This window comes from Oryx dammah, unplaced genomic scaffold, assembly GCF_014754425.2.
Source record: "Oryx dammah isolate SB20612 unplaced genomic scaffold, SCBI_Odam_1.1 HiC_scaffold_18, whole genome shotgun sequence".
NCBI classification, from domain to species: domain Eukaryota; kingdom Metazoa; phylum Chordata; class Mammalia; order Artiodactyla; family Bovidae; genus Oryx; species Oryx dammah.
Genome location: NW_024070202.1, coordinates 64,362,694 through 64,374,155, shown reverse-complemented (window position 1 = coordinate 64,374,155; position 11,462 = coordinate 64,362,694). Strand labels below are relative to the sequence as shown.

Genomic DNA, 11,462 nt, shown 5'->3' with positions numbered 1-11,462 from the left:
TCAAATGAAAGAGGGAAAAATGAAGGGTATAAGCTAAAAAATATAATGCAAAAGAATAATATGGAAGGATATATTAAAATGCATCTCAAAGAACTAGGCAACTCTGTACAGCTTCCAACTTCAATTTGCAGCTCACTAAGAGAGTCAGAATTTGCTCATCAGTTTGATGATAAGTTTAAAGCAAGTAGCTCTATTGCTGTACATAACTTTGGAATTGTAAGATTTAGAACTTCAAGTAAGTGTGAGTAGTTATCACATGTTTTAAGAAGTGGTGGTTTAAAAGTTGCGATGTTTTCCCAGTAGAACTGAAGGCAATTCAGAAAATTGCATTTACTTATAATTACGTCACCACTGATTTTTCTAACTCATATGAGAAGAGGAATGGGTCTTTGGCCATTTTTAGCTAAATAAAGTTCAGTTCAAATTAAGCAAAACAATTAAACTGGTTTATTTGACCCTGAAAGTCAACATTCAAGGTATCTCATGATTCCCTAACATTCATTCAAAATAAAGCCCTAATTATTCAAATGTTCATAATATTATTATTACACGTAAACTAGTACATGTACATGCCTCTTGAGGAACCTGTATGTAGGTCAGGAAGCAGTAGTTAGAACTGGATATGGAACATCAGACTGGTTCCAAATAGGAAAAGGAGTACGTCAAGGCTGTATATTGTCACCCTGCTTATTTAATTTATATGCAGAATACATCATGAGAAACACTGGGCTGGAGAAAGCACATGATGGAATCAAGACTGCCAGGAGAAATATCAATAATCTCAGATATGCAGATGACACCACCCTTATGGCAGAAAGTGAAGAAGAACTAAAGAGCCTCTTGATGAAAATGAAAGAGGAGAGTGAAAAAGTTGGCTTAAAGCTCAACATTCAGAAAACGAAGATCATGGCATCTGGTCCCATCACTTAATGGCAAATAGATGGGGAAACAGTGGAAACAGTGAGATACTTTATTTTGGGGGGTTCCAAAATCACTGTAGATGGTGACTGCAGCCATGAAATTAAAAGATGCTTGCTCCTTGGAAGAAAAGCTATGACCAAGCTAGACAACATATTCAAAAGCAGAGACATTATTTTGCCAACAAAGATCTGTCTAGTCAAGGCTGTGGTTTTTCCAGTAGTCATGTGTAGATGTGAGAGTTGGACTATAGAGAAAGCTGAGCGCCAAAGAATTGATGCTTTTGAACTGTGGTGTTGGAGAAGACTCTTGAGAGTCCCTTGGACTGCAAAGAGATCCAACCAATCCATCCTAAAGGAAATCAGTTCTGAATATTCATTGGAAGGACTGATGTTGAAGCTGAAACTCCAGTACTTTGGCCACCTGATGCGAAGAGCTGACTCATTGGAAAAGACCCTGATGCTGGGAAAGATTGAAGGCAAGAGGAGAAGGGGATGACAGAGGATGAGCTGGTTGGATGGCATCACTGACTCAATGGACATGAGTTTGAGTGAACTCTGGGAGTTGGTGATGGACAGGGAGACCTGGTGTGCTGGGGTCGAAAAGAGTCAGACACGACTGAGCGACTGGATTGAACTGAATTGAAACTAGCACATAATTTGTTTTAACAGGAAGTTATCTTTAACAATCTCAGAAATATATGTAAAGTCTGAATTATCACCAGGGGATTATGTTACATAAGGAAATTATATAATTATGTGCAATTATATTACATATGACTGTGGTCTCAAAGTACCATAAGAACAACAAAGGTAAAGGTTACTTGTCACAACAAGGCAAAATAATACAGCCATTTCTCATTCAAGACAATTCAATTAAAAATAAAACAAATATTCCTCTATTCCTATCCATTGTCTCCTAAAACCATAAAGAAGTGTTCCAAGGTTTATTTATTTATTTTTTTTTTTTTGGCCTTGCCATGTGGTTTGTGGGATCTTAGTTCCCCAGCCAGGGATTGAACCTGAATCACAGCAGTGAAAGTACCAAGTCCTAACCACTGGACTACCAGGGAATTCCCTGTTCCAAGGTTTAAAACAGAGACCTGATGCTTTAATATTTATCCTTTTTTTTAAAAACTGAGTTCCAAAAAAAAAAAAAAAATTAAGTCAAAGTATAATAGCAACAACAACAAAAGAACTACAACATAAAAAGAAAATGATATGCCAGTATATCAGTATAGACCATAAACCACTACTATGGGAACTTTTTGAGATGCCTTGAGCCCCTATAATTTCACCATATGTGTTACTTTGGCTGCTGACTAGCAGGAAAACTTTTACAACAAAAAAGACCTGTAGGGAGGTTATTCTGTGCCCAGTCAAGACCCTCATTAGAAAACACCTCTTCTTGGGAGTTCCCTGGTGGTACCGTGGCTAAGACTCCAGGCTTCCAGAGGCCGTAGGTTTGATCCTGATCAGGAAACTAGATCCCACATGCCACAGCTAAGAGTTCACGTTTTAGCTAAAGGTCCTGCATGCAGCAACTAAGACCTGATATAGCCAAATAAATTAATTAATTTTTCTTAAGTATTAAAAAAAAAAAGCAGCTTAGATTGTTTAAAAAAGAAGGAAAGTGTCTCTTCTTTCCACAGAGAGTACAGCAGTACAGCAGAGAAAGATTATGGAGGTTGAGCACAGGCGCCAGGCAAAGCATCAGATGGAGAGCGTGCTTCTCAAAGAAGCAAGAGGAGCCCCTCCCAGGAAAGCAAAGTCAGAATGACCTCAGCATTTTGTAAAACGTATGGGAGAAAACAGCCCTCAGTAGAAGTCAACTGATAAAAATCGTAGGAAACACGAACTTCTTGCAAACGACTGCAAAAGTGGAGTCAGAGGCCTTGATATAAAGATAACATCTACTGGGATTAACCCCAACAGAATGAGAAAAACATGGGACAAACGGAAGACCAGTGACAGATTCAGGATACAGAAAACTCAACCCGAGCAAGATTATTCCTGTGGTTCATTGGACCAGCGTTCTGAATTGATGAGCATCCTGCCAGGGGCAAAACAACAATAAACTAGTCAGGCCTCCCTTCTCCTCTTGCTCTCGAATCCTGTCCTTCAGCTTTCAGATTCAACATATATATATATAGATAATTTTTTTTTTTTACATATATGCTGCTACTGCTACTGCTGCTAAGTCGCTTCAGTCATGTCCGACTCTGTGCGACCCCAGAGACGGCAGCCCACCAGACTTCCCCGTCCCGGGGATTCTCCGGGCAAGAACACTGGAGTGGATTGCCACGTCCTTCTCCAATGCATGAAAGTGAAAAGTGAAAGGGAAGTCGCTCAGTCGTGTCCGACTCTTAGTGACCCCATGGACTGCAGCCCACCAGGCTCCTCCATCCATGGGATTTTCCAGGCAAGAGTACTGGAGTGGGTGCCATATATACATATACAAATACATATATGTGTGTGTGTGTTTTGAGTGGGAGTGGTTTCAAGGAATAGTTGACGTCCTTGATCCGGGGGCACCCCAGCCTGCTTATTGCCATGCATAGCCCCTCCCTCCCACAAACACATCACCGGTCTGTGACGTCTGCAGCCTCAGATGACCAGGAAAATGGGGCAGGTATTAATGACGGGAGGGCGCTCAAGTCTGACGCCTCTGCCTCTCATGAGGACCCAGGGAGATCTGGGTATGTCTCAACCTCAAGCTTCCAGCAGGAACCTGAATCTTTCCTTATTCTGGAAAGGATAAGGCTCAACGCCTCGAGCCCCTGCTACAGGCCAAGTCCCGTACATTATTTTCTCATGGTGATGCTCCAAACAGCTCTATGTTTTTCATAGTATCTCCCAATGTCATGTATTGAATACATATACATATACACATATATATGAAAACAGACCTGGAAAGTAACTTGCTCCATCTCAAACAACTAGGTGTTGACACAGCTAAGACTCAAACCAAGCATTTGTTGTGGTTGTTGTGTAGTCACTAAATTGTGTCCAACTCTCTGTGTGACCCCATGGTCTGTAGCCCACCAGGTTCCTCTGTCCATGGGATTTCCCCGGCCAGAATATGGGAGTGGGTCACCATTTCCTTCTCTAGGGGATCTTGCCAACCCAGGGAGCAAACCCTCAGCTTCTGCATTGGCAAACAAGTTCTGCCACTAGGGAAGCCCCTTCAACTTAAGCATGGTTAGTTCCAAAACCTCATACCCTTTCCTCCTAACACAGGACGAGAGGTCAGTGCCTCTTCACCTCGGCACATTTCCCTCAGATCAAGACTCAAGTTCACATTCTTGGGAACTTCAGAAAGCCCCAGTCTCCCGAGACAAGGATGAAATAAACCAGACCATTTGGCAGGACATTTTCTACTAATACAAACATAGTACCGAAACTGTGCCTACAGGTAAACCACTCCTTCACACATCCACTTAACACAAAGCCTTCTGTTTGCTGGGCCAGCTAGTTTGCTGCTTTGGGTTTACATGAGGAGGGATTGATGTAGAACAAGCCAGAACAGAAACCTACTCCTGTTACTTCCCTCCAGGGGAACACTTTCCAGGGCTTGGAATTAAAGGTATTCAGTACCCATTAAGAGGAGTGACTTTGCCTACTGGAGGAGCAAGCTTTAGAGAGTCCAGGTGACGTATGTGGCAGTGTTTTCCAGCCTGGGGAGTGTGTTGCACTAAATGAGTGGGTAATTTTAGTAAGCACACCTGCAGATGATTCCCTCTGGAGAAGACTCCTCCTTCCCTCTCAGGGCAACATGATCTGGGCTGCTTTCATCTCCTGGAAAACTGGATCCCATATAAAAGCCTTCGCCCCACTCAAGAAGCCCTTAGCAACAATTGCCTTGTTCTCATGTTTCACCCCGGGCAATAATCCCACTGGTTCTTAGGCATTTAATGAGTGTCTCCATTGCTCCCAGCCCTGAAAAAAGCGTAAAGGAAATGGGCAAGGTCTAGTTGCCTTCAAAGAAACTCCAGGGATGGAGTTGCATTTTTGTGACGAGACAACAAACAGGGCATTGTTTCTGAAACATGGAGGCTCATGCTCAATGTTGTCGATGTTTGTTTTCCCGTCACAGTCTTCAAATATCTTTATGAGAATTGAGCTGTTGATTTCTCAGAGCTTCCTTTAATCCAGTTTGGAATGAGACAGAATAAAAGCGCATAAATAAGTACAGGAATTTTCTGAGCAGAAAGAGGCAGGCAGGGACTTCCCTGGTGGTCCAGTGGTTAAGATTCCATGCTTCCACCACAGGGAGCGAGGGTTAGATCAAACTAAGATCCCACATGCCACAATGTCAAAATGTTTTTTAAAAAAAAAAAAGAAAGAAAGAAAGGGGGAGGCAGAATCAGTCTCATCTTTACTTGAGGAAATCACAACCAGTGAGGCCACGGAGCAGCATAACGGGGAAGGGCACAGTTGAGGAGCCCAGGTAGCAATTCTAACTCTGCCATATCAAAGCCCAGACTTTGGGCATGAACTCTCTGCCTCAGTTTGCTCATGTATAAAAGCGAGTGTGATGGTTAGTTTCAAGTGTCAACTTGACCAGACTACAGTGCCTGGCTATTTTGTTAATATTTATTTGTATTTATTTATTTGGCTGCACCAGATCTCAGTTGCAGCATGCAGGATCTTTAGTTGCAGCATGCAAACTCTTAACTTGTACATGTGGGAATCCAGCTCCATGGCTAGGGTTCGAACTCACGCCCCCTACATTGGAAGTAAGGCAGAGTCTCAGCCACTGGACCACCAGGGAGATCGCTTGGCTATTTAATCAAACTCTAATCTAGGTGTTGCTGTGAAGATATTGTGTAGATATATTTAACAGCTACAATCCATTGACTTTAAATGAGGGCGATTACTCTCAATACTGTGAGTAGTGTTGTTCAGTTGCTCAGTCGTGTCCAACTCTTTGCGACCCCATGGACTGCAGCACGCCAGGCTTCCCAGTCCTTCGCCATCTCCAGGAGCATGGTCAAACTTATGTCCATTGAGTCAGTGATGTCATCCAACCATCTCATTCTCTGTCGGCCCCTTTCTCCTCCTGCTCTCAATCTTTCCCAGCATCAGGATCTTTTCTAATGAGTCGGCTCTTCCATCAGATGGTTGAAGTATTGGAGCTTCAGCTTCAGCATCAGTCCTTCCAAGGAATATTCAGGGTTGATTTCCTTTAGGATTGACTGGTTGGATCTCCTTGCAGTCCAAGGGACTCTCAAGAGTCTTCTCCAGCACCACAGTTCAAAGGCATCGACTCTTCAGCGCTCAGTCTTCCTTATGGTCCATCTCATACAATTAGGTGAACAACTTTATGAACCAAAACTGAGGTTTCTCAGAGGAAGAAATTCTGCCTCTAGCAGCACAGGCTCCCGCCCAAGCCTATTGATCTGCCCTACAGACTTCAGATTGGCTAGTGCTCACAGCTGTGTAAGCCAGTTACTTGAGCTAGACAGATGATGGATAGATAATAGATCTGTAGAGATAGAGACAGAGAGGCAAGAATCTCATCTGGCTTAGTTTCTCTGGATAACCCTGACTGATTCAAGGGACAATAATACATCCCCTTTCATTGTGCCACTGCAAGGATTAGCATGCTTAGAACAGTGCCTGACACAAAGGAAAAAACCACACCAAATTCACCTACTCAGATCACTTGACTGTGGCTGTGAGCTAGGGGCAGGAGGTGTTTATACCACACCCTCTATATGCTCTGCCAGTGCGTAGATTTGTGCCCATCTGTCCTGCCCCAAAGAACCGCTTGAATGAGAAAGTGAGCGTATATTTCCCAAATTCCTAGCCACCCACTCTCTCAGTTCAAAGAATAGCTGGGTCTCCCTGCTTGGGTGATGGAGACCCAGTGAGGGAGACTAGAATCTGCCCCTCGTTCTCCCCTAAGGGCTTCAGGGTTACTAACAGTGACTTTAAACCAGTCACAACCTAAAAGTTGAAAGGGTTATGTTTTATTCGGCTGGAATTTTTAGGATGTCAAGCCCTGAGACAGCATCTCAAGTAACCCTGAGAGAACTGCTCCAAGGAGGAGAAGGTCATCTCCAAGCCCCAGCCATTAGGTCGGCAGGAGGCCAGGCTTCACTGGGTGAGGTCCTTACTTCCCAACGGGTCATCATTTGCTCCCCCAGATAAAGCAAGGGTGGAATAGAAGAAACAAAGTGTCCATAGGGGGCTCATTTATGGTTCCCAGATGCTTACTCCTTGGAAGAAAAGTTATTACCAACCTAGATAGCATATTCAAAAGCAGAGACATTACTTTGCCAACTAAGGTCCATCTAGTCAAGGCTATGGTTTTTCCTGTGGTCATGTGTGGATGTGAGAGTTGGACTGTGAAGAAGGCTGAGCGCTGAAGAATTGATGCTTTTGAACTGTGGTGTTGGAGAAGACTCTTGAGAGTCCCTTGGACTGCAAGGAGATCCAACCAGTCCATTCTGAAGGAGATCAACCCTGGGATTTCTTTGGAAGGAATGATGCTAAAGCTGAAACTCCAGTACTTTGGCAAACTCATGCGAAGAGTTGACTCATTGGAAAAGACTCTGATGCTGGGAGGGATTGGGGGCAGGAGGAGAAGGGGACGACAGAGGATGAGATGGCTGGATGGCATCACGGACTCAATGGACAAGAGTCTGAGTGAACTCCGGGAGTTGGTGATGGACAGGGAGGCCTGGCGTGCTGCGATTCATGGGGTCACAAAGAGTCGGACACAACTGAGCGACTGAACTGAACTGATCATGATGGAAAATTTCTGAAGCTTCTGCAATCTCCACCTGTGGTGATGTGCACACCCAATCTGGATCTGGGAGGAAACCTGGGCCAAATTACGCCCCTGAGCATTTCACTTCTTCCCCAGCCTCTTCTCTCCCCTGACTCAATGCTCTCCACTAATTAAATGTCACGCTTCCAGCTGCAATCACTAAGAGATGCTCTCCAGGTACTTGAGCAGAGGGACAAATAAGGTCCCTCCTATTTCTTACTACCCCTGGGAGACGGTGCTGGTGAGGCTGGCTAAAACCAATGACAAATAACAGGGTTGCTATGAAGAAGTGTTAATGGGGCCCATGGCCCAAGAAGTTGCAATTAGGAGACAATTGTAAAGGAGTAAATAGACTCCTTCCTAGGGATCAGGGGAAGCGAGTGAGCCCATGACCCATGTATCTGTGATTTACCACACCCCATGGTCATGATCTTCTACTCTAGTATATTTCTCTATTTTATAGAAAATATAATGATCAATTATTTTGTAGGCATTCTGGGAGATGCCACAGTTCTTTCTGGAAAGTGGTAGGGTATAGACTCAAAAATCAACCAGGATCCTGTTTTAGCTCTTCCCTGAATTATTTGACTCTAATCTCCTGAATTGTTTTGCAGATGTGAAAACCACCCACCAAATGGAAGATGTTAACTACTTGATAACCATGAGCATATGGCCCCAGGCCTCCTGGAGCCTAAGGACTAATAAAGTTAACTCCTGTGACACCGCCCTATTCCCTCATCTTCAGCCAGTCAGAGAATTTTGTAGGATCTGATCACTACCCTGCAACCCTTCCCCATCACCAAACTATTAAAAATGCTTTGCTGAAAGTTCAGGACTTTTTAGGATATGAACCACCTGTCTCCTTGCAGAGCCTTGCAATAAAACTTTCTCTGCTCAAAACAGAAAAAGTCAACCAGGACTGACTTTTGTGTCATTGGTGTCCAATGACAATGAATAAGGATCCAGATCGATCCTCATATCAGTACAGAAAGTTGGCCAAGTTAAAGCATTTCACATCTGTGAGCCCCCTGCATCTTCAGAATATCTGTTTAGGATGGGAGAGGCAAGAGGTTCTGCCTCAGTCTAAAAGACAAAGAAACCAAGACCCAAAGTGGATAAATGGCTTGCCTGAGCTCACTCAGTCAAGTAAATGACAGAGCTCCTACACCTGACTGAGATTCCTCTCCGTGTGGTTTCCACTCTGATGGTTTTCAGGCTCACTCTCATTGAAACAGAAGGAAAGGAAGAGGCAGTGAGGAGAGCAGGAGGCACAATAGCTTTAAAAATGTGTAGTCACAGTGTCCAAAACCACTGGGGACAGATGTTCAAGAGGGAGGGGATATATGTACCCCTGTGGCTGATTCATGTTGATGTATGGCAGAAACCAACACAACATGTTAAAGCAATTATCCTCCAAAAAAATTTTTTTAAAAAGAAGTCATGGGAAAATTCGCAGATGTGGGAACATGCCTCCAACTTCCAATGGCTCCCAACACACAACAGATTCCAAACACACCACAGTTGGCGGTGATGGGGTGGCAGTTGCTAGGGGGGAAAAAGGAGCATGCTTGGGCTTTGCAGATGTTGTCATGGTACACATACGGGTTGGAAAAGAATTTCCAGACATGAGGCAGAATAAAGTTTATTAGAGTGGGAGATGCTGTTAGAACAGCAGACCAGCTCAAGGGAGAGTGGAGTCCTTTCGCAGGCTAGTAGACAGTTTGTGTAGCCTCAAGAGAGAAAAATCCTACTCAAATGGTGGTGATCTCGGTAAGGCAGCAGTGAGCGGTGGCATGAAATGATATCTTAATTCCCTGCCCAGGAACTGAACCTGGGTAGCCTGGATGAAAACCAGGATTCCTAACCACCAAACCAGCAAGGGATAGAGGCTAGAAGCTAGAAGCTAATTTTCTCTGGATCCTTGTCCCCAGTGAAAAATGCACTTATCACGGAGGCAGAAACTTTAAATGCAGGTACAGAGTTTATTAGTAGAGACATAGCCCAACAACAAGTGGGAGAGCACAGAGAAATGGTTTGTTTAGCTGAGATAGAAGCAAGGCAGAGATGCACACCCGGAGAAAGGGTGTGGGCGTCCCCCCTAGTGAGGAGCACAGTGAAGAGGCAGTTAAGTCATTCATATAGGTCAGCTCTTCTGGGTCTTTGTCTTCCTTCCAAGCCATTTATCTAGTTTCTTCTTCCACACCTGACTTACCCTGGGACCCTCCCCTGGGGTACACACACACCACTCGGCCAAGATGGATCTTGAAGTGATGGCTTCTGGGAGGAGCTAGACTCATTGTGGCCTGGAGTTATCCCCTGACTTTTGACTCCAAGAAGTCTTTCTGAGACCTCCGATATCCCTCCCTTCCAACTGGCTTTGTATGTAGCACATCTCTTACAAATCCATCACATAAGCCTGAATGGGTCTAACCTACAACCTCCAAGAGATCCCCCATCCTCCTTGTAAACCAGAGAACACAAATAGAGTCTTCAGAGAACAAAATGCCTTAATGCTACCTTCGGATGTTGCCAGGACTCCAATCGGAGCCAGGTTCGATTTTCAGCAGCACCTGTATTCCAGCTTCCCACCTCCACCACAAGCAGGATCCATCCTTCCCTCTCCATGTGCTGCAAAAGCTAACCTATTCATCACACTGGATCATGGTTAGGGAGATCTGGCTCCCAGGCAGGCAGTGAGCTTCCAGAGGGCAGGCACAAAGTAGGTGTTGAATAAATGACTGTATTATTCATGATAAACAGGAACATTTTGAAATCTCCTTGTCTCTTTATTTTACTTCCTCTGCTAACCTTAAAGGTAATTGCTCTGTAAGTTCAGCCATTTTCCCAGTAGAAAAGCCCATTTTCTCAAACTTGTCTTAAAAGATAGCTTCTTACTACTATTGATATCATTTAATTCACCAAATCACATGAACACTTGTGCCTAGGCACTGAGCTTTGTGGTAGAAGAATATGAAGATGAAAAGGGCTCAATTCTTGGGGGCAATGTTGTGGACTAAATGACAGCTTGAATTGTCGAAATGGAATTGCTGTGTCAGAAAACATAAAAATAAGTTGATCCACAGTCTCTTTAAATAGTAGTAATAACTACTGCCATTTACTGAGCACATACTATCTGATTGAAAACTATACTGGATGCATTATACATATTATTTTAGTTTTTACAACTCTGAGAGGTGGCTATTTTTTCTCAGTGAAGCAATGAGAGGATTGAAATCGGAGACATTAAGTAGCCACCTAAACTCACACAACTAATAAATGATTGATTTGAACTAGAGCTCAGGGTGAGTCTGATTCTAGAGCCTGTGTTTTCATCCACGTTACATACTTAGAGACAGTATTTTTTACACCACCTCATGGAGAAAGGAAATGGCAGCCCACTCCAGTGTTCTTGCCTGGAGAATCCCAGGGACGGGGGAGCCTGGTGGGCTGCCGTCTATGGGGTCGCACAGAGTCAGACACGACTAAAGTGACTTAGCAGCAGCATGGAGAAAAGATGAAGGAAAAGATTCCTCCTTTTCAAAAATAAGTGAAAATGCTATTGATTCAACACTTTACCTGCCGTTGTGGTGTGATACCAAAGTAAGTATAGCAGAATGGAAGACCAGACCTGATTTGAAATGCAGGATCTGGAGGAAACGGAAAAGAGGCCTTGGCTTCAGCAACTAGTAGCCTGGTCCACAGTGCCCTCTGGTGGCCAGCTCATGAAATGTTCAACAACCTAAGATTCAGACAGGTTCAACCTTGGA

The 11,462-nt window shown here is 44.0% G+C and overlaps 1 non-coding gene across 1 annotated transcript; it reads right to left on the bottom strand.

The window, feature by feature from the left end:
- Positions 1-1,918: 1,918 nt before the first annotated feature.
- Positions 1,919-1,990, bottom strand: TRNAE-UUC. The gene has a single exon. It is a non-coding gene; the product is annotated as a tRNA-Glu (tRNA).
- Positions 1,991-11,462: the final 9,472 nt, after the last annotated feature.